At 43.2% G+C, this 22,605-nt stretch overlaps 1 pseudogene; it reads right to left on the bottom strand.

Annotated features, from left to right (window-relative positions):
* Positions 1-207: 207 nt before the first annotated feature.
* On the bottom strand, positions 208-13,403 carry LOC136466747 (DExH-box ATP-dependent RNA helicase DExH11-like; annotated as a pseudogene).
* Between the last annotated feature and the right edge of the window lie 9,202 nt (positions 13,404-22,605).

The following is a 22,605-nucleotide window of genomic DNA, read 5'->3' as shown; positions in this document are numbered from 1 at the left end:
AAGCCTTATTGCTTTAGGAATCATCTCAGTATTTCCCAATCTAAGTTCAGCATTATTGCTTTAGGCATCGAGCTCGTACTATACGGACTCCAGGTGTCTAGGGCTACCAGCACGGTTTGTTTCCGCTTATAATTGCGTTTCTCAATGTAAAAACGAGAATCCCACCTGATTTCGATTTTTTTTCTACTGATCGCCGCTTCAGAAAACTTTGAACTAGCAAAATAAAGAATCCAGAATTGAAAAAAAAAATCACCATAGCATTAGTGCTGGCTAAGGTTAGGTTAGTAGCATTCCACCACCACCACAAGGATTTTCTCGAACAAAAGCGAAAGAGACTAGGAGGTTACAGGTATCAGATATTCAGATTCCTGTGACATACAAGCTTGCTGCAAACACAATATCACGCTTAATAGCATTAGAAGCGATCTCCATCTTCTTGAACAGCGCAGAGTTCCCCATGATGGAAGCTGCATTCCTGAATTCCCTGCATGTTTCATCCAGACGGACGATTGTTCTTACAATGATCCCTTCAGATACATCAGTCAGCTCACATATGTCTGCGAAAGGCGTCCCCTGCATTGATGTAACAAGCGGCAGCGTTATAATCCTGCAGCATGCATACATCTTGGAGAAGAGTTCTCATGAAGTGATGAAGACTAGTATACCTTTGCCCACTCGTAGACAACCTCAACAAGGCCAAACTTGAGATTATCACGTGCATACTCTTCAGGGTCCACGGGCACCTTGAAATCTGCTTGGAGCTTTCCTAATTTGATTGCTGTATCATAAAGCCTAATAATACATAGAAAAAACACAAGAGCAAAAGGTGCTTGTAACATCTCTTGTCAAAAAACGCAATCGAGGTTATCTAGAGAACCATAGCAGGAACCAAACTAGGGGAGCAAATAAATGTCTAACCTCTTTTTGGCTTCAGCCAGTTTTGGAGTAAGAGATGGTTCTGAAGCATTCCGCTGTTGGAAGACGAATGCAGACATAATAGCCACAGCTTCTTCAGGTTCTAGGTCATCCAGTTGATTTTCAAACAGACATTCTGTTGATATTAACTCCTCACCGGAGTTCATTTCACATGCTACTCGACCCTTAAGTTGCACAACTAGATCAGAATCAATGTAGTCGATTACCTTTAGTACATCAATCTGCAAAAAAAAAATAAGGTGTTAGCAAAGTACTTCGAAGTACAGGAATGAAGTCAGATGTGGTTCACGGAATAAAATTTCATTCTTGAAAATGCTGATAATAGCCCTACAACCATTCCATGTTAAGCAAATTAAGAAAATGGGTTAACAACAAAAATACAAATGTGCAGCTTCCTGATCCTTTGTGGATTGGATGGATACAACTCATTAACATATTAAGCCCAGCATTCAGAATCCATGTCCAAACTGTTCTCCTGGTACAGTACAGCAATAGAGCTGGAACCAGAAAGATCTCCCATGTATACTCAACCCAAAGAAATTAAAGAAATGACACTATTTTTATTGTTTTTCCATGTTGCAGAGACAATGGCCATAATCCCTTAGCCTTTTTTTTTCTCTTCAAGCACACAATAGGACAAAAGACGAGGAAAAATGTGCATGAAGAAATCTTACTCTGCCTTGAAACTCCGGCATCTGTTGAAGTGCCTCGTCTGACACTTGGAATTGCAATTTATTCAACTCATCCTTGTACATCTTTTGCTCCTTCATCAATGATATATGCTCCTTTAGTTTTATACAACCATGGCACTTGTTTTCAGACATTTGTTGCAGTAGTCTGTGGTATGCATGGTAGCTTTTAACAAGATCCATGTCTTTCATTTTTAGATCTGTATTGCATTGGGTGGACACATTAAACAGCTATAAAGTATATGAATCAACTAGAGAAAGTCAAGAGTAGGGCATAAATGACGCACCAGTGCACAACAATGATCAGATTCCAAAAAAAAAAAGGTAAATAAAACATATATGCTTATATTACTAAAGAGCCCCTCCATCCTTCCCTCTCACTAGGGTAGTATATACTTTGTCAGCAGGTTAGTGAACTTCACAGGCTATATACTAAGGAAAGAATTTCATAGACAGACGGAACATAATAGCACAACACGGATAGTCTAGCCATGCAGAAAATTTGTACCTTTTATTGCATCTAAAGCAGGAGGATACTTAGTTCCATCTGGTTCCTCCTTTATAAGCTGTTGGACAGTTCTAGAGTATGCAGTTTTGTTAGGATCCTCAAGGAGTCTGACTTGATCGATCTTTATTTTGCTGGTGCATATACTCATGATTTCTTTATTCTCAATTGCTCTTACTTCAAAGCCCATTCCAGATGCATCCCCCTTGTATGGTAGCTTGATAGTTATTACACCTGAACTTTTTCGTGAACTAACAGAAGAAGAGTAATATTCATCGTCCATGCCACGTTTTCCTTTCAGGGCAATAAATTGTCCTCCTTGAAAATCCCCAGGTCCCTTTTCATTTTTATTGAACTCAGGGGCTAGTACAGATGAACTGCAATCACCGGTCAATACCAGAACAACGTATTTCTTTAGCGTTGTAGATGGATTTTTCAGTATAACACCAAGCAAGTGATCATCATCCTGCCAATATGTTCAAATAGCAGAGGGTTTAAATGTGGAAAAGACGCAACTATTGCACATTAACAGTAACCTTTAGAGAGCAGTAGAGCATCATAGTTCAAAACAATCAGGCTTTTGTACATATGGTTATGGTGCCAGAACCTCCTAAAGTAGCTTACTTAAATTCCCTGGTCAATTTTAGTTATCAGAAAGAAGCTCTAAGGCAGTAAGCACAAGTTGAGATATTTTGGAATTAGTTCGGCTTGAACCAGGAATACGATAAAGATCAAGCTGATTTAAAGCTCAAGAATGATTCTTCATCGAGCTAATATCATGGTGTACGCTAAACTCACATGATTTTTAGTAATTCTCTTTGGAGCTTGGTCTCAGATATTTGATGCTTGTTTATCAACAGGTCCTTTTCCAACTTTAAATTGCTTTTGTTTCTTCTAATTTCCCATATTCTGTATGCACTACTTCTGTATGCTTGCTAAATACATACAGAAGGCCTAATAAAGACCCAAAGTGGAAGGCAGTTTTTAGTGAGCTTTATAGCAGTTGAATGGTGGTTAATAAAGTAATAGAACTAAAGGGCGTACCCAGCGCAGAGAGCTTCCGCTCTGTGCGGGGTCTGAGGAAGGGTGTCAGTGGTAAGCCTTACCCTCGCCTGTGCAATGCGAGGAGACCGCAACTCGAACACGGGACCTTCCTACATAAATAAAAATAATTGCAAAAAAGGAACTGCAAATGTGTGTAAAGAGAACCAAATACGATGAATACATACAGAATCAGATTTAACAACCACCAATCTCCCAGGCGTAAGAAACTGTTGAGAATTAGGCAGCTTCATAATTGCTTCTGTTATAAATTCCCTATGTTCCTCAGCTTCTAAAGCCATCTCATAGTATTCCTCAATAGAAGGCTCTCCTTTTATGCACCTGATAATCGAAGAATATATAATACAAGGCAAAGAGATTAAGAAAAAGCTAAGATTAGTGCATATAGAGATATTGGATACTAAACTTTTGTCAGTACTTCAAATGTACAATGAATGCTTATAAGGGCCTGTTTGGATTAGCTAGGGCTAGTTATTAGCTAGGGCTAAAAATTAGCGCAAATTAGTTAGGGTTGGCCAGCTAGTTGGCTAACAATTAGTTGGAGGCATGGCTAAAAAATTAGCCCACCCATTAGCCCCCTGTTTGGATGGGCTAAGGCTAAAAATTAGCTCGCTAGCAATTAGTCCTGTGCATCCAAACAGGCCCTAAAACATTGACAAACGTATGACAAAGAAATTACGAAATAAACCTTGTTGCAACTTTATAGCAGACGGTAAAATGCCTACATTGCTAGTCTTCACATGTACAATGAATGTGCAGTTCTAACTTCTAAGCCTATCCAGGTTCAGTATCCACATTTCTGCAATCTTGTAACCAAATAATTATGACTACTCCTAAACTGCGCTATACAATAATACTACGAGATAACTAGATAGGTTACTTCTTGTGTTAATTTTTACAGAGGCTAGACTCTAGGAAGAAATGGCGTTTTCCATTATCAAAATTTTGATTTTTGCCTGTCACTTTATTGTGCTACAGCAGTGGTAGTTCCATGAAACTTTACTTCTGAGTTTTATATTCTAAGCAGAATTTGTGATTTCTGCAAGTGTTGGTATCCATTGTATCAATCAGGTAAAAATCAGTTAATGTCTCAGTGTCTCACTCTATTGTCCTTGTAGGTTGACGAAGCATTTGCAGAAGTAGCTTTTCTTTCTCAGGCAAATTCTTTTGAGCATGGAATTCGGCAAAACTTCTCTTGAGCATGTCCTCGACCTATGAGAAAAAATATGGTTACAGTATATTACTTTCCCTACGCGTGACTAAGGGTGTACACAATGTACCCTTCAAGTGTTTTTCAGAAAGTTGAACTCCTGTAATTTCGTTGCTTATAAGTAATGAAATTCGGTTTGTCCGTTGTGGAAAAAAGAAAAAAAGTGTTTTTTCAGAAATAAGAACACTGCGAATTTAGGTGAAGTACCTAGTTACAACATACAGATTGTGCACTTGAGATGAAAGTAATTATGCTTGAGCATGACTAAGGGCCTGTTTTGTTTGAGCTTCAGATTTTGGAAAAGCTTATTCCAATTTGTGGCTTTGAAAATGCTGATTCAAGATTGTGGATTTGAAAACCTGATCTCCAAAAGCTGACTATTGGAGTGCACATGCTCATAAAACTTACTTATATAACATAAAAAAGTGCGACCATATCCACCTAGAATAGTCAGATTGTATTATAGTAATTTAACAAGTTCTTATTTAGATCTAATTTAATTAACAGCGTTGTGTATTGAGTACATTTCAATTGAAAGTAAAATTGCTATAGCAGAATCTATTGTGTTTTCCTCCTTTGCCCATAAAAGATCAGTGCCAATTGTAACAGTAAACATCAAAAGACCAGTGGAATATACAGTATTGAGCAGATAGTCAATCAAAGACAGCCTTGGAACTCAGTTACGTTAAGGCCTTGAGGGTAGTGGTGCAGTAGTCTGATAAGGCTTCACCTGGTGCTCTGCTACCATGTGGCATTCCATGAGCCCAATGGACTATCATATAGAGCTAAACAGTACAAGGACAGTAATAGTATTGCCACAAATACTATTACACAACTACAATTCACGCAGATGCTTGGAATATGTAATAGGCTGGCGGTGATAGTCACTGACTTAAACTTTGAAGCTCGGTTGCGGTTTTCTTTTTCTTTTTTTTTGGTTGTTACTTAGCTGGGTCGACTTGGAGGTCGCTTAGTTTGTGTAGCTGGTTGCGGAACACCGAATGCTTAAACTGTTGTTTCTGGTCCTTGTTATAATGCAATGACCGGGGCGTTTGGGCCCTGAAACTCTTAAAAAAATAGACAAAGTATTTTTAAAAAGAACATGAGCACTGCTGCAGGAGCAACATAAATGTCTTGACTAATTTTGTTTTCATTCTCCAAGGTTTCAAATGTGTAGGCAGGCCCAGGTACAGATCCACATTAAAATATGAAGTTGAGAATTGAAAATAGAAACATATCTAACCAGGGAAGCATAATGATATACCTTCAGTTCCTCCACACGCAGAAGATGTAATATCATAGTGTATGTTAATCGAAATTGAGATTCCAAACGAGTTGGTTTTCCAACGATCAGATTTTTCAAATCGCTTTCTTCAGGAATTTCATCACGACACATAATGATCACAGTACCAATGTTATCAAGTCCTCTCCGACCAGCTCGCCCAGCCATTTGAATATACTCCCCTGGAAGCAATTTTCGGTGTTCTTTTCCATCAAACTTTCTTAAAGAATCAAACACAACCTGTTGGGTCAAAACTGAGATAGGCTCAGAGCTAGCTTCATGATCATGAGTTTAAAAGGGCATGGGAAAAGCAAGTGTGACCTACGCACAGTTACAGTTAGCTCAGTCCAAATGTGCAGAAAGAAACAAGGAAATTAAGGCATGCATCTGTGCGTCTCAAGCATCTATGTTAAATGAGCTCTCTTTCCAACAAAGAAACACTGGGCAATGCATCAAGTGTAAGTGTAAGAACAGCAAACAACAGAATATGCGGAAAAAGAGACAAGATAAGTAAGAGCAAGTATAATAATAGGCTGTAAGCTGGCTAAATGTTGAGGTGGAGGAGAGAGGGGAGGAGAGAGGAGAAGCGGGCTATAAGCTTACAGCCGGCTTAGGCACAAGAACCAAGAAACTCTGTGAGAGAGGCAAGTGGGCCATGTATTAACAGTGAAAAGCTAACTACTATATGGCTGGGCTGAGAGAAGGCTGGAAGAGCTTACAGCCAGCAAGCCGGCTGTATTATTAGCCTTGCTCTAAAGGAATTCTGTTCCCATGGTTGAAGGAACACAAGTAAAATTAATATGTAGACAGTAGAATGCAAGAGGTACCACATAATCTAGAATTAGATACTAGAGCGATTTGTTCAAGATTCCAAAGCATTGAAACCCTAAATATAAAAAATAAATAGAATCTCACCGTTCTTGCTGGTGCATTAACACCCATTGCAAATGTCTCAGTGGAAAACAGTACCTACAATGAGTTCAAGAAGTCAGAAGTTCACCATTTGTTAATTACAAGACAAATGTACCAGAACATGCTATATTTGTCACTGGAGCGTTGGAAAAAATTAACTTTTCAGGAGCACTGTGATGTTATTAGGACTATCATTTTTCTGTTGGACTGTCCATTCAAGTTAAAGAACAACTGCGTATGGTATAGGTTGCTAAAGTTAGAGTCTGCATGACTGCAATAACTTTGGATAGGATGGACTAAGCCAGTGGCCACTGGTTAGCATTTACAATCTAAGACAAACAACAATACAATTCTTCCACCAAGGTTCGTACTAGGTACAGCAGCATCTATCATGTAATTAAATACCGTACATATACCAGATGTTCAAAGCATAACCTTGATTACACCACGACAGAATAGCATCTCAACAACTTCCTTCACAATAGGGAGAAGTCCAGCATGGTGTACTCCGATTCCTCTTCGCAGAAGGCTTTGTATTCCTACAACCTATCAAGGAGGTCAAAGTTTAAAGCTTTGAACTGATTAACAGAAGCATAGGTTTACAAGGTGAGGTGTACAGGACTAAAATTTGCATGTCACTAGATCACCTGTGGAAGGTTCCTATCAGATCCTTTAAGACGTGAAAACGCCTTGTCACAGAAGACACGTATTTCACTTTTCTCCGAACTACTGGTGAGATCAGCGCCAAACATACTATCTGCCGATTTATCACAGCGGTTCTTTGAGAAACAAAAAATCACCACCTGTTAAAGGACCATCTAAATGATCAGAAAGGAATTTATCAAATGTGAAATGACATGGTTATGATAAAAAGAGACAAGTCCATTCCCAAAATGTTGAGACTACTTGTCATTTTATAACAGATTGAGACTGCCTTCAGATTTCAAATTAAGGATCAAACGAATTCAGTGTAAACGATGAAAAGAAAAAAGGTCCAACAAAATTTATAATTGCATGATAGAGATATCACAAAAGCTATTATCTCACATACAGGCACAAGGGATTTCTTCAGAAGGTTATTCACAAGTGGCATCCAAAATAAGGTTTCAAATCTCTTTGGCCCTGAGGAGCTTTGTTGAACCATGGCTGCTCCTGAATTGGAATTGTGGTGCTTTGGGTACTTCTGATCTCTCCCCTTGTTGGATGTATCTGGATTTTTGCCTTGAGTTCCAGCACGTACTGCAGGGGTTCCTGACTTTGGACCAGATTTCACTCCAAACTTATTCAATTTTTCTTTTTGAAAGCATCTTTTGCTTCTTTAAATCCTTGAGTAAGAAACATGTCCCTCTCACATATTTTGTACACTTCTCCAGAGTAGAACAAGCAATGCTCAAGCGGAACAGGCCTTTTGTTGGTCCTGGTGAACACATGATGACCAAACTGTGATCAAAATTATAGTCCAAGTATCCAAGTATATTCAATAGTGCACATAAGGCAAAACAAAACTATTATCGACTTAAATGGTCAGCCTGCAACCAAACCCCCTAAATTCTAGTTTTGTTGATCTGACCCCATATACTATCCAAATATGTATAAGCAAGTCCCTTTAAACTAAGTGTGTTAATTTTTGCCCCTCAACTGAGTTTGTTTTATTAAAGTATAGCCCTTTCAGTTGCTCCATTCAGATTTTGTCCAAATTTTTAACTAATATTCGAAGTGGTGTGAACACTATGTTGAATCAATCAAGGTTGGCATCTTAAATTCAAAATTCTGCCTAACTAATATGTAGTTCGAACACTAGGCTTTTTAGGATAACTACCACCAAGATGCAAATTGATGCAAAATCCCCACATTCACCAACACCCGCCACCCCCACCCCACCCCCAAAAAAAACCCATCTACTTCCATAATCCTTGTCATTTTGGGAAGCAACACAGTCTCCAGACATAGCTTTGACTATGATTTTAAATATTTATAAAAAATCAATAAATATAAATTTCATTAATGTACTTTTAAAAACTAATCTACACATGCTATTGCTACCTCAGTGCCTTCAAAGTAATTTTTTAAAAGGCATCGATAGTCAAGTTCTAAAAATTTGAGCTTAATTATTGTCCAAAATGACAAGAATTATAGAACTAGAGGAGCACTATGATATGTTACCAGGCTTTGGCTTATTCCGTGTACCGCTCACTAGCATGAACAAAAGAGCTAATTGGATGACTCTAACCAGCCTAGTGACTAAACAAACTGACAATATAGTTCAAAGGGCCTGGAGTGTAATTGATTAGCTTAAAATTTATACTAAGTGCACTTACGACGTGACACGAATTTTCTTCTGCTTTGTCCGACCAATCCAGTCAGCAAATTCAACAGTATTTGGGACCTGAGAAGAAACAAATAGGGTTAAACTGCAAAGCAAATTTGAACAAGTGAAACAATACAAAGTTTTCGAACTTTAGATATTCGTAGAAAAAGGTCAGGTGTCATTCTGTTCTTTGAACCGATAGGGGGGGGGGGGGGGGGGGGGGTGCCTCCCTTTGTGTACTCTCTTCTCTCTTAATGAAATGATATGCAATTCTCTTGAGGGTTAGATAAAAAAATATACAAAAAATTGATTATTTGCAATGCATTCAAATGGTAATTTGATATCAAATTATCATATAAAGTCATATTTAGAGGACCAATTTTCAATTATATTGTTTCCATGCAGTACTATTTGTGGTGGATACTGCCAGCCAAAAGTTGCACAATTAACATCAGCAGACATGTCACTTTATTGCATGTATATCAAGAAACAGGGTAATAGCAATATAAGACCATAATTGCATGCTATAAATCTTGGACAATCGCACTTGCTACCAAAATTCACCTAAGATCAGAGTTATGCGCCAACTATTTCAAAAGATCAAAAGCAACTGCAAATGGCATTAGGACAACCCTAACCCAGACACCACTAACTAGTTTCCATGCCATGCCACTCTAGAAACCACTCTACAAACTATCATTCTTACTTGTGGGCATTATTATTTCTTGCAGTTTGTGCCAATAGATAGATTATTGGACAAGTGTTCTTTTATCCTGTCTGTAGATGAGGACTGCTATTATAGAGGGGCAGCTTACTATACTGTTGTGGCCTTGTGGGTGCCCTTAGTATGTCATACTGTGCCTAGCTATTATTGAGCAACTGTTTCAACAGCCAGTACACAGAATGTTTGGTTGATAGTGAACATAGTGAGTAAAAGTGCTGTTTACGCTAAATCTGTACCGTTGCCGAAAGAAGAACAATGTTAATGTGCTTCGGGAGCATTATAATAACCTCCTCCCAGACTACACCTCTTTCAGCATCATTTATATAATGCACTTCATCGAAGATTACCTGAGTGTACAATTAAACACACATCAGCACTCACGATCCGTTTACAAGATTATAAAAGTGAAATTTGAAGGCGCAGAGTAAAACACAGTGAACAAATCATAAGTGATGGCCTACCCATTCAATATCACGTATAATGTCCTGCACCTCTGTAGAGCATTGAACGCAATATTTCAGTAGTCATAATTAAGCAAGTTGCCTCTGGCCTGATGCTAACATCTCCTGTCAGAAGTCCCACATCAAACTTCCCAGAAAAATCTCTGTATTTCTGGTTGCTGATAGTTTTAATAGGAGCAGTATAGACAGCTCCTAGTGCAATGCTGCAAACAAAATTATCTGTCATCATAAGATCAATGCTAACATTTTCTTTTTTATTACGGTGTGGGTTTAAATCAACTATTACGGTGAGGAACTCGAGAGAGTGCACTGGAGCATGTAATCTAAAGATCAATCTACTGAGAAAAGCAGAAATGAATCTTATCAGAATGTAAGAACTGAATACTTCTCAAGGCAACTAAAAAAAGTAATGCTAAGTTAAAGATTTCCCTCCTAACATAAGCTGGGGGCTCAACGCAAGGGTTTAGAAGCTATTAAGTGTGGAAGATGCTAGGCAGTTTAAAATGAGCAAAATTACCCAAAAAGTAAGAAAGAGCAAATGAAATCATACTTTTGTTGCTAATGCGAATGCATACTCAGCAACGACTGTCTTTCCAGCCGAAGTATGGGCTGCAACAAAGACTGATTCACCCTTCTCGAGATAATATATAGCCTGTGCTTGGTAGACAAAAGAAATACAGATTAGCAACTATACCAAGCATTTAAAAACATAATTTTATGAGTTCAAAAGCAGATAGGTAGTGATACCAACTAAGACACCTTGTAACAAATAGTTCCCACAGGAAATAGAGGAAAGGGTATATAGGTTCACTAGATGTTGCTTTTCATTTAAAATTCATTGGTAATCTTGTATTCCAGGAAGGACAACCCTAGACTGGACTGGCTTTTAAACTTCTCACAGAGATATGCAAACTTGTGTTCTTTTAAGGAAATATCTAATGTGGTATTGCAACGCAATAGAAGTAAAATTGTTTAGATGATCGCAAGCTGAATGTATACTATGAAAGTATCTATGTCAGTATATGTCCTAATACAAATCAAGCTACGACCAAGTGTATACCATGAAGTAAAATTGCAGGCTAAGGATGCCAAACATAGACGAAGTATTTACAATTATAAGCATGTATTGTAGTGTGAATTTGCCTATCAAAGTCCAAGTTAAAAAAGCAGTGTATGCACTTGGATGATGTAGTATATGGAGAATACATTGAAACAGAAAAGGATGCATATGACTACCTTACCTCCTTCTGGAACTTATCCAATTCAAATGGAAACTCGATTGCCATATCTGGAACGAGTTTGTAGAAGTTAGTCACTATGTCTTCATCCCCACCAACAAGTGCCCAAACCTATAGGTGAAATAGAGATACATTGGCATTATTGCTTCATCCATGATCTATAGAGAATTGTGAGACCAGACCAGCTTATCATTTCTGCAACACTATCCACCACTGAAGCTTACGGAACAAGAAGCACAGCATAGGAAGTGAGATAGAAGAAAAGGCATAAAGAGTGCTTACCATGCCATCCTGTGTTGGCTTCTCATCACCTGATACACCTGGTTGTCTGCCTGAAGCAGCCTGTACTTCGGAAGATAACATTTGATCCAAGTCTGTTTGAGTTTCAGGAACATCCCTTATGACATCAACTTCATGTTTCTCAGCATCTAGCGTTGTTATAGTCTCGGAAGCATCCTGCAATGCATCAACTTTTTGTTCGCCAATTTCTGCCAATGGAAAATGAAAAGCTTAACAAGAAACCAGGCTTTGGTAAATGAACTGAAATGCTAATGTCCTAGTAGCAACAGTGGTTATAATGTCCCATTATCTTTTAAAAAAGGGCGTACCCAGTGCTGAGAGCCCCCGCTTTGTGCGGGGGTCTGGGGAAGGGTGTTAGTGGCAAGCCTTACCCTCGCCTGTGCAATGCGAGGAGACCGCGACTCGAACCCGGGACCTTCCGGTCACAAACGGTAAGACTCTACCGCTTGCACCAGGCCCACCCTTCGTCCCATTATCTTTTAGCTATTACAATTTGCCAAGACAGTGTACTCATGTAACTTGAACATATGATGTATGAGAACAATAAAGTACCATTGATTCCTTCACCTTCAGCAGATTGTTCAACAACACCCTCCTGCAACAACTTGTTGGCAGCATCTTCCTCCCACGCTATCTTGAAAAGATCATCAAACTGCACAGAGTACTTTTCCTGCAGAACAAAGGGATAATCGAGACTACAACTCTACAATGGCAAAGTAAGCACAAATGTGGAATGTTCAAATGCAAAATATGTGCTCTGATTACCATTGTGTCATTCGATGATGATGGTGCAGGTTGCTCCTCTACAAGTTCTCCATTCTGGAAACACTTCCAGTGGCTTTTATACTCCTACAAGAAAAGTACCAGCCACCGTACAGTTTGGCACATCCACATCAGTGATCGTGGTTACATGGCGGAAGAGACACAAGTAAGGGTCAAACCTTCAACTGACCCAGCTCCAATCCCTTACGGAACCCTGGAGGAGCAACCTGCGCCGGGCCACCACTCATGAGCTCACGCACCCAATCACCATTCCGTGCACCCTCTGGGAACGCCTTCTCCAGGGCAGCCGCCTCAGCTGTGTCATCCTGCAGACCGCCCGGACGAAAAGGTCTGTTGTTGATGCTCCCCCTGACGAAGTCCTTCGCCGGACCAGGCATCCGAGGCGCCATCCCCCCGGTCCCTGAATCGAACACGTCGACCATCTCCATTTGCCCGGACTCAGGATCCCACACTTGTGACTCCGACGCGGACTGCAGCTTCTGCCGGCCGCGCCGGAAAGGCGGTACCCAGGCGGGCGCGAGCGTGGTGCGGGGGGCAGAGGGCTCCACGGGCGGCCTGGCCAGGGCGAACCAATCGACATCCCACACCCTCCCGCTATCGGCCGCAGTGGGGAGGTGCAGCTCGGGGTCGAGGTAGTTCCTCTCGAGGTACTCCTTCACGCTGCTCGGGCTCTCGGCCGGGTAAGCCGGCGGCTGCGGTCGTCAGTCGCCACAACGGTGGGTTTAGGGTTTACAGGTTGCATTGAACGCCATGAGTGATTTAGGGCGAAGCGGGGATCGCGAGCGTACCAGGACGAAATCCGGAATGGGGCTGTGCGTGTGCGGGGTAGGGTCGAGGCGGAGGTGGCCGCCGTGGCCGGAGAAGCTGATGCGGAACGGCACCTCGCTCGCCGGCGAGGTGGCAGGGCCGTCCATGGACATGGAGACACCCGCGGTGAGCCGGCCCGTTACCGTTTCGTCGGAACTGGTTCAGCGGCAGCCAAGCTGTTTCGCCCAGTTTTTCTACCAAGCGGGTAAAAAAGAAAACTGTCTCAACTCTCGGGTTTCTGAAAACCAGTTTAAGTTTTTGTCAACTACTCCTGCGAAAAGTTGTTTTACTTAAGTTGTTTTTCAAAATAATTTTACCTTCACCAGTAAAGTTGCTTGTTGAGCTCAAACATTGCTCTATAGCCCCATTCGGCTTACTCCATATTTGGCTTGTTTGACTTCTTTTTTTAGCTGGAATAGTATTTTTCTCTCACAACAATTCAGCTAGAACAGTGTTTTCAGCTAGAACAGTATTTTCAGCCAGTTTCAGCCAAAATTCTCCCAGACGAACGGAGCCTATGAGTGAAGCAGACAAACAGGACAGAGATCTCCTAAATTTGAGAAAAATACAATCACCCTATTCACTTGAGCTTATTCGGCACTATTTTTCAGCTATGGAAAAAGTGTTTTCCTCTCACAACATTTCAACATAAGTGAACAGGGCCAGAAGCAAAAGTTGGACCAAATCTGAAGATTGGTTTCGAACCTAGAATCTACAAGTGGATTCGTGCAATGGCAGATTCAGACTTAGACATTTTGAGTTGATATGGACCGTCCATGAGTTTTTAATATAAAAATAAATGAAAATAATGTTTTGAGTCGAGCTCATATCGAGAAAGCTTTTTTAAACAGTGTTATCTCTGTCCATATCCTACCTAATAGGGTGAAGGCAGGGGCCAAATTTACTTTGTTTAGTTAGAGGGAGGATTTTGATCTTGATGATTTGCCAGACAATTTTTTGAAGATACATATAAGGGTAAGATTTGTGTGTTAACGTTTATAGGGTGAGTGTGTGCATGTTGTAAGTATCTACATTGTATTGTATAATTGCAGAAAACAAGTTTTGAAATTTCAGAGGAGATGCCCTTTAGCGAATTAAGAAAAATTCCATCCCTTCAACATGTGTAATCCACACATGTCAAAGTCTCACCAAAAAAATCCCTCTATTGCTCCTTCCAGCACTGCCGCTCGCTTACTACCTCCATCGATCTACAAAAGAACACTCTAGCTACCTATACGCCAGTGGTGGATCTACACTCACTACTACAGGAATCAATTTGCGCAGCGTGGCCAAAATGGGCTCCGTGGCGGGCACCTCTTTTGCCCGCCACGGTTAACCGGTGGCCGGCCAGCGAGGCCGGCCACCGAGGCGCCCGCTGCGGGAAAATGGTTTACCGCGGCGGGCCACCTTATTTGCCCGCCGCAGGAAATCGTTATTTACCGCGGCGGGCAGTATGAATGACCCGCCGCGGTTAATACGATTTACCGTAGCGGGCTCTTTAAACTGCCCGCCGCGGTAAAGAGTTCATTTCCTGCGGCGGGCGCTTTATATTGCCCGCCGCGGTAAAGCCTGTACAAATAATCACCGCCGCCCCTTCATCTTCTCCACGGGTCTTCCTCTCTCTCAAACTCATGGGAGAGGTTTTGCCCTAAAATTTGAAGAAACTTTTGATTTGAGTTGAAGGGCTTGGATTTGAGGGAGGAGGACATCATAAGAGGTTCATAAAGGCTCCCCCTCTCTCCTTCCATCCTCTCTCTCTATTTTCATCACCTAGAGTTCTCTCTAGATCTATATCTAGATCTAGATCAATTTTAATGGAAAAATGATGTCATGTATTTCTTTAACCTTAGATTCATCATAGGTGCATGCTTCATCTTTCACATCGTTATTTCCTCTCTTTTTCATGATTTTGGACGTAAAAATCATCAATTTCTCCTAATTCTTCTTTATTTGTTGATTGTGACGGATAATGTTCGCAGGTATGATGGATAGATCGGAATGGATGTATCAGATCGATAGAGTGAATGATCCGCGGTACCTCTTTGAATTAAGGAAGTTTATTGCTGCTGGTAAAGCTCACCGTGAGAGACTGAAGCGGATGACAACCATATGTCCATGTTCTCGTTGCAAGAACCTGAAAGCCCACCGAGACAACGAGGTGCAAACTCATTTGATCATGTATGGTTTCGTCGAGGGCTACACAGTCTGGACATTTCATGGCAAAAGAGTTGGTGCGAGTGGCGGTGCATCTGGAGTGAGCTCTTCGACGCCGACGACGACAGCACCATCGGTGAATAAAGATCCTTTAGGAGCACCCGGCTCCTCATCATCTTCAGCAGCAGCTGTGCCAGCCGACAGTGACAACAGTTGTCGTGATTACATCATGGTGGATGATCTAATGCAAGACATGGCCGACGAAGCCGGCGACGGTGGGGATGGTCAGGATACTGTGAGCCAACCCGAGGATGTGCAGCTTGTTGAAGATCTAGTTAAACATTTCGATGAAGACGACGTTGTGTTGGGTTGCCCAAAGTGGTTGGAGAATTTCAGAGAGTTGAAGCAAGCGGCAGTTGATCCTCTCTATAAGGACGGCGGCGATTGTCCGAAGGAGTGCACGGCGCTCCGTTTTAACCTCCATATGTTGATGTTGAAGGCTCGTCATGGTTGGTCTGACACTAGCTTCAATGAGTTGTTAAGCTACCTTGCCACCACGTACCCAACGGCTAACAAGGTGCCCGCCAATACTTATCGGGCCAAGAAGCTGATCCGACCAGTGGCGATGAAGCTTAGAAAGTTTGATGCATGCCCTAACCACTGTATCCTGTATCGGGGCAATGAGTATGAGAATTTGACGAGTTATCCGCACTGCGGCTTTAGTCGGTACAAGAAAAATGCTGGTTGTCGCGTGGATGCAGAAGACGAGGGAGGCTTGCGGGGTGGTCGAAAGAAGAACAAGAAGGGGGCAAAGAAGAGCAGTGTGGCCAAACAAATCTCGGCTCAGCGGGACGATGAAGAAGAGGGTTACACACACAGGAAAAGTCCAGCACTGTCGGTGTGGTACCTGCCCGTGACCGATCGCCTGCGTGCAATATTCGGGAACCCGGACGATGACAAGCTCATGTCCTGGCATGCATCAGCTGACTGCCTGAACGACGATGGCAAGCTACGGCACCCATCCGATGGCAAGCAGTGGAAGGATTTCGATGAGGCCTACCTGGAGTTTGGCAAGGAGCCCAGGCATGTTAGGTTCGCGCTAAGTACCGACGGGATGAACCCGTTCGGTGAGCTTAGTAGCTCGCACAGCACTTGGCCCGTCGTGCTCACCATGTACAACCTACCTCCCCATCTATGTCAGAAGCGTAGGTACCTTATGCTAACCATGCTTATCTCCGGACCAAAGCAGCCCGACAACGATATAGATGTGTTCCTGGAGCCATTCATGGAGGAAATGAAGATACTATTTGATGTTGGGGTCCAGATGGTGGATGCATCCCGCAAGGAGAAGTTCACACTAAAAGCAATCATCTTTGTCACCATCACCGATTACCCCGGTCTCTTCTCACTGTCGGGGCAGATCAAAGGGAAGACCGGCTGCGTAATTTGCATCGACGGGACCTGCTACACTTACCTTAAGGGATCCAATAAGATGGTGTACACGAGGCACAGACGGTTCCTCACAAAAAATCACAGGTATAGAAGAAGTATTATGAACAAATACTTTAACAATCAGGACGAGCCACAGCGTGATCAACCAACGCAGACTAGTTGGGGGACAAAGGTGTATGAGATGGTCAAGGACATGGATCAGGTGGAGTTTGGAAAGAAGAAGAAGCCGCCTAAAGAGGGGAGCAAGCAGACAAGGAAGCGAAAGCGGGACCAGACGGAGAAAGTCCCCACCGCCATTCCTTTCAAGAAGAAGTTAATTTTCTTCAAGTACCTGTCGTATTGGAAAACACTGAATACACCCCATGCCATCGACTGCATGCACCTGGAGAAAAATGTCTTCAAAAGCACGATTGGTGTCCTGCTGGACATCAAGGGCAAGACAAAGGATGGTATCAAGTCACGGACAGATCTTGTCAGTCTGGGCATCAGGCCGGACCTTCACCTGGGACCGCCTCAGAACGGTAAAGTCGATATCCCGGGGCGGCCTGCAACCTAACGCAAGACGAGAGGATGACTTTTCTTAAGTTGCTTAGGGGTATTGGGCTGATTGGGCTGCCTGTCTATCACCACGAAGGCAAAACCTTAGGGATGGGGTGCACAGGCCGAAAAGTGCGCACCGATGTGGCAAACCGAATGGTGCAAGAAGCTCATTACAGCATCCTTCATCAGTTAGTGAGCATGGAGAAATATATTGAAAAGAACCTAGAAGAGATCCGCGCCGCTAATGATGGACAACGCACGGAGGCATGGGTCTAGAACCATCACAAGAGCAATTTCATAGAGTGGCTCAAAGAGCAACACATACCCCTTGAAGGATGCCCTGATGAAGATACGGAGACCGTTAAGAGGCTTGTGTTAGGCCCATCTAGCCAAATCACCACGTGGCAAGGGTATGACGTCCAGGGCTACAGGTTCCACACGAAAGACAAGGACAAGAAGAGCTCGGCACAGAACTGCGGTGTTCGATACGAGGGCGAAGAAGAGTACACGGGCCAGAGGAGGCAATACTATGGGCAAGTCGAAGAAATATGGGAACTTGACTACGGCCAGAACCTATGCATAACCGTCTTCCGTTGCCAGTGGGTCAAACTGAATGCGGTTGCAGTGGACAGTTATGGGCTAACCACCGTGGACCTCAAAAGTATCAGCCAGAACCTACGCAGAGCTCGAGCTTTTTACCGATCATCCAAAGAAGATCAAGGCCGTCGAGGACCGATTCAACAAGTCCAGGATGATGCCGTGGGCCCGCCCCGACGGTGAGAAGAGGACGGTGAAAGCACCTGCACCAAAATGATATATGTATCCCAGAGACATATATGTAATAATATAGCTCGATCTATTGAAGACAAGTTTTATAACTTATTATTAATATCATGGAACCATACTACTCTACTAGTACTACTGAATCTACTACTACTACTATACAATACTACTCTACTAGTACTACTCAACCTACTACTACTATAGAATACTACTACTATCTATTGTACTAATACTACTCTCTACTACTCACATGTACTCTACTACTACACAGCACTACTCTACTACTACTACACAGTACTACTCTACTACTACACAACACTACTCTCTACTTACACACTACTACTCTCTACTAATAATAAATATCAGTGCCCATAAATTTTAGATTAATAAGTTTTAGATTGATAATAAATATCAGTGAGCAGATGCAAAAATATTAACCGTGGCGGGCACGTAACAGCGCCCACCGTGGTTAATCGATTAACCGTGGCGGGCAGTTTAAGGTGTCTGCTACAGTAAACATTTACCGCAGCGGTCGGATTATATTGCCCGCCGCGGTTAATCCGTGGCTATATATGTGCCGCTGCTCGTACAAATTTTCTTATTCCTTCGCGCCCTCGAATTCGACCTGAAGGGCTACCGAAATATAGCGCAGCCGCCGCCATCCCCGCCGCCGAGCTCCTCCGTGGTGACCCCCACCCCCATCCTCCTCCCTCGTGCCCGTGCCCCGCCCCCATCCTCCTCTCCCTTGCCCGCGCCCCGTTCCCGTGCTCCTCCGGCGCCCCGTCCCCGGAACCCTAGCTCCGGTGCGTCGCCGGCTCCGACCCGTCCACCGCCGCCAAATTCCTCGACGGCCTTCTCCACCCTTCTCCAGTTCAGGCAGCACTACACAGCGCGCAAGGAAACAACGCCACCAGCGATACGTAACCTAACCTCTGCATGTCCTACGCCTGAAACCATGCCCTTCTCCTACTCTCCTAGTAGCAGCTTTCTACGGTCTTCACATCGTGTTTGTTTATTAGTGTCGATTTTATCGTGCTATGTCCTGGGGGAAATTCGTGGAGCAAGCTATTGGTATTCTTGTGCTGGTTGGTTTCTGGGGCATATCGTCGAGCATCTGGTGTGCGGTTCTGGGGAGGAACCTATGAGTATTTGTCCCGACCTTTTTGGGTAAACTAGGTTCAGTACTCCACTTCGCCTTTGACTAAAGTAGCTAGCGCTGAACTTTGGGTTCCTGAACTCCTTGTGCTGCAAGTTTACAGGAAGCAAAGGTTTTTTTCTTGCCATTTTGAATTGGAGAAGGTTGCTGCCTGGCGTGCATGATATACATTGATTTGTAACCCACGTCTGCTTATAGAATTACGAATTGGTGGATTACCATAAAGATGCCTTTCATCTGTATATCCAGTATCGCCGACCAGGACCAAATTTAAATCTCGTATCTGCAGTTTTTCAAATAGACATTCTGTGAATGCATATCCCTTTGCCCCGAGGCCCCAGCATACTGCTCATAGTATATTTGTACTCATTGGGTAGCATGTTCATCGATATCTGGTGCAGTTAGGTGCTTACATGTTCCTTTTCCCTAGTCTAGAACAGAATGGGCGGTTCTTGTTCATATTTTCTTTATCAAACAGTCATTTGAGTGAACATATGTACACTAGCCCCATGAATGATAGAATACTATATTTTCTGGTATTTGTATGGCACATTTTGTCGTGGATCGGAAAGGTGATTGGATATCGGACTGTCAATTGGTTATATGTTGTGAGATTTTTTTTTTCAATTTTAGTGTTCAGCAGATGGACGCTGAACAATAAATCAATGCATAAGTTCATGTATGTTAATCCTACTAGACTGCTCAGGCTATAAACTAATTCACACCTATCGATATTTTGTTAGGGTTAGATTAGCATATCCTTAATTTGCAAATGAAAGGAATGCTGTGGTCTTATTTAAACCATTCGATTGAGCTAGTCTTTTTTCCCAGTACTCAGGTGCCTGATTTCTTTCCCTTCTTTCTCTAATTTCCCTCTCAACTCCTAATCTTATCACTGATCTAGGGTGTGGAGACATTGAGAAAAATCATTGAGGAGCAGGGCATGAGCTGTTAGGCTTTCATGCCATATATACTAATTTTTCCCTTGCTGAATTGTCTCAACCCCTGAAATGTACAGTTCTAAATTTTGAGCTGTACAGCTCTTACTCTACTAAACCTCAGTATTTGCAATGATGATTCTTTTCACACTTCTAAGCTGAGGCAGTGGCATATGCAATGATGTGAACCCTTTTATGCTGAGGCAGCGGCGATGATGATCAAGTGCCCCCGCTAAACTAGGATGGCTTGTATACCAGATACAAGCAACCAGTTTAAAAGCAATGTGATGACAATAGGGCAAATCTGAGCCAACTACTACTACTTTACTACTCTAGTACTACTCTACTCTACTCTACTCTCACCTTCTCTAGTCTTCTACTCTATCTTGATGGCCGAAGGCCACCCTTTTGGGCCGAATTTTGAAACTATCTTGATGGCTTTTGTTTGGTATTTGCAATGATGATTCTTTTCACACTTCTAAGCTAAGGTAGTGGCATATGCAATGATGTGAACCCTTTTATGCTGAGACAGCGGCGATGATGATCGAGTGCCCCCGCTAAACTAGGATGGCTTGTATACCAGATACAAGCAACCAGTTTAAAAGCGATGTGATGACAATGGGGCAAATCTGAGCCAACTACTACTACTTTACTACTCTAGTACTACTCTACTTTACTACTCTACTTTACTACTCTATAACTGTGTCTATACAACTGAAATATGTATTCATTGTAGCTTTCCAATGGCGGAGGAACCGATAAGCGAATGGCGCGACCCTACCCCTAGTGCATCATCATCAACTAGCCTCGAGAGCCAAGTGTCCGTGACCCCGAGGCCAACAAAGAAACGTCGTACAGAGGACGAAGATGATCCGACCTACCAACCGAGGGATGACGAAGTTGAAAGTGCGTGGTCTCCAAACCCTGAACAGATGCCGGTGGTGCCTCGAGAATTGAATTTCGAGGAGGAACAAGTCAGTGACAAAGAACCCCCCCGCTCCATCTCCAACCACTTCAGGCAAGTCTAGTGGTCAGAGGACAAAGCTGAGAAGGGGGGAACACGGGAGGCACCGGAGGGAAATCCATAGCGAAGTCCATGTGATCCATGAGGTGGGACCAGAGGGAAACCCGTTGTCGCCACCCACGGTCCTTGCCAAGTTCAGCAACCAGGTGGCATGTATAGTCAAGGACAAGGTGGAGATCACTTGGGAGGAGTGGAACAATGTTCCGGTCGACTACAAGACACATATCTGGGGTGAGGTGACGAGGAGCTTCCATTATCCTAAGGACGCCGATCTGAACAAGTGTAGGGAGTGGGTCATGCATGTGGCAGGAAGAGCCTTTAGAAACTTCAAGTCCATGCTGACCATGTACTACCTGAAGCTAGGCAAGTCACCCTGTGTCAAATACACTATGGTGAAGGAATATCACTGGGAAGAGTTCTGTAAACAAAGAACAACAGAAGAAGCAAAGGCAAAGAGCGCCAAGTTCAGCGCACTCACGAAGAAGAACCTGCACCCCACCACTTGGGCATGACTGGGTTTGCTGGTAAGAGGCCCCAGTGGCGGGAGGAAGAAAGGGCTAGAGCTGCCGCCGGGCTTCTCGATCCGTACGACGGTGTAGACTTGAGGGCTAAGGACTTCATCTATGCCCGCAAGCCGAAGAAGCTCAAGGAGGGCACGAGCAAGTTCAATGAGCCCAAGTTCGAGGAGGTGGAGAGGGCTCTCATTGAGGCCGCTAAATCCAAGGACAGCTTCGAGGTTCGCAGGGGCCAGGACTTGCTGACCCTAGCGCTGGGAACCCCCGAGCACCGTGGCCGCGTCCGTGGCATGTCGTCGAAGATGAGCTGGAACTTAGTGGATTCATGGCAATCCGACGCTGCCACATACCGGTCAAGGCAGAGGTACAAGGAGGGCATCTTTCAGAAGGGCTATGATCAAGGCGTGGCCGAAATGATCAGTCGGTCCATAAAAGAAGCCTTCACGAGCAATGACCCAGATATGGTGTCGATGAGGTCATAGATGCTTCGCCAAGCTGGCGTGGCCGTGCCTCAAGTTCCACAAGGGCAGACACAAGGGCAGCCACTGCCAATGATCGAGGATCGCCCAAGGCACCCCGTCGACGACATCCGGCAACCCATGCACGTCCACCTCAACATCCCGTTCGGCAGGGCGAAAAAGTTGACCGTGGGTGAGGGTTACATGCACCCCAAAGAAGATATCAAAGATTTCAACCAAGACCAGATCCCTGCCAACTATGCTGTCGTGATACTTACATGGTATGCGACCCAATACGAAGAATTTGAAATGGAATATCCAACTGCACAAGGGGTAATGATCCTTGGAGCTGTCATTGGTTCCGAAGT

The sequence above is a fragment of the Miscanthus floridulus genome, chromosome 7 (assembly GCF_019320115.1).
Source record: "Miscanthus floridulus cultivar M001 chromosome 7, ASM1932011v1, whole genome shotgun sequence".
NCBI lineage: Eukaryota > Viridiplantae > Streptophyta > Magnoliopsida > Poales > Poaceae > Miscanthus > Miscanthus floridulus.
Note: the sequence above shows the minus strand (reverse complement) of the source record. Positions and strands in the feature narration are given on the sequence as shown.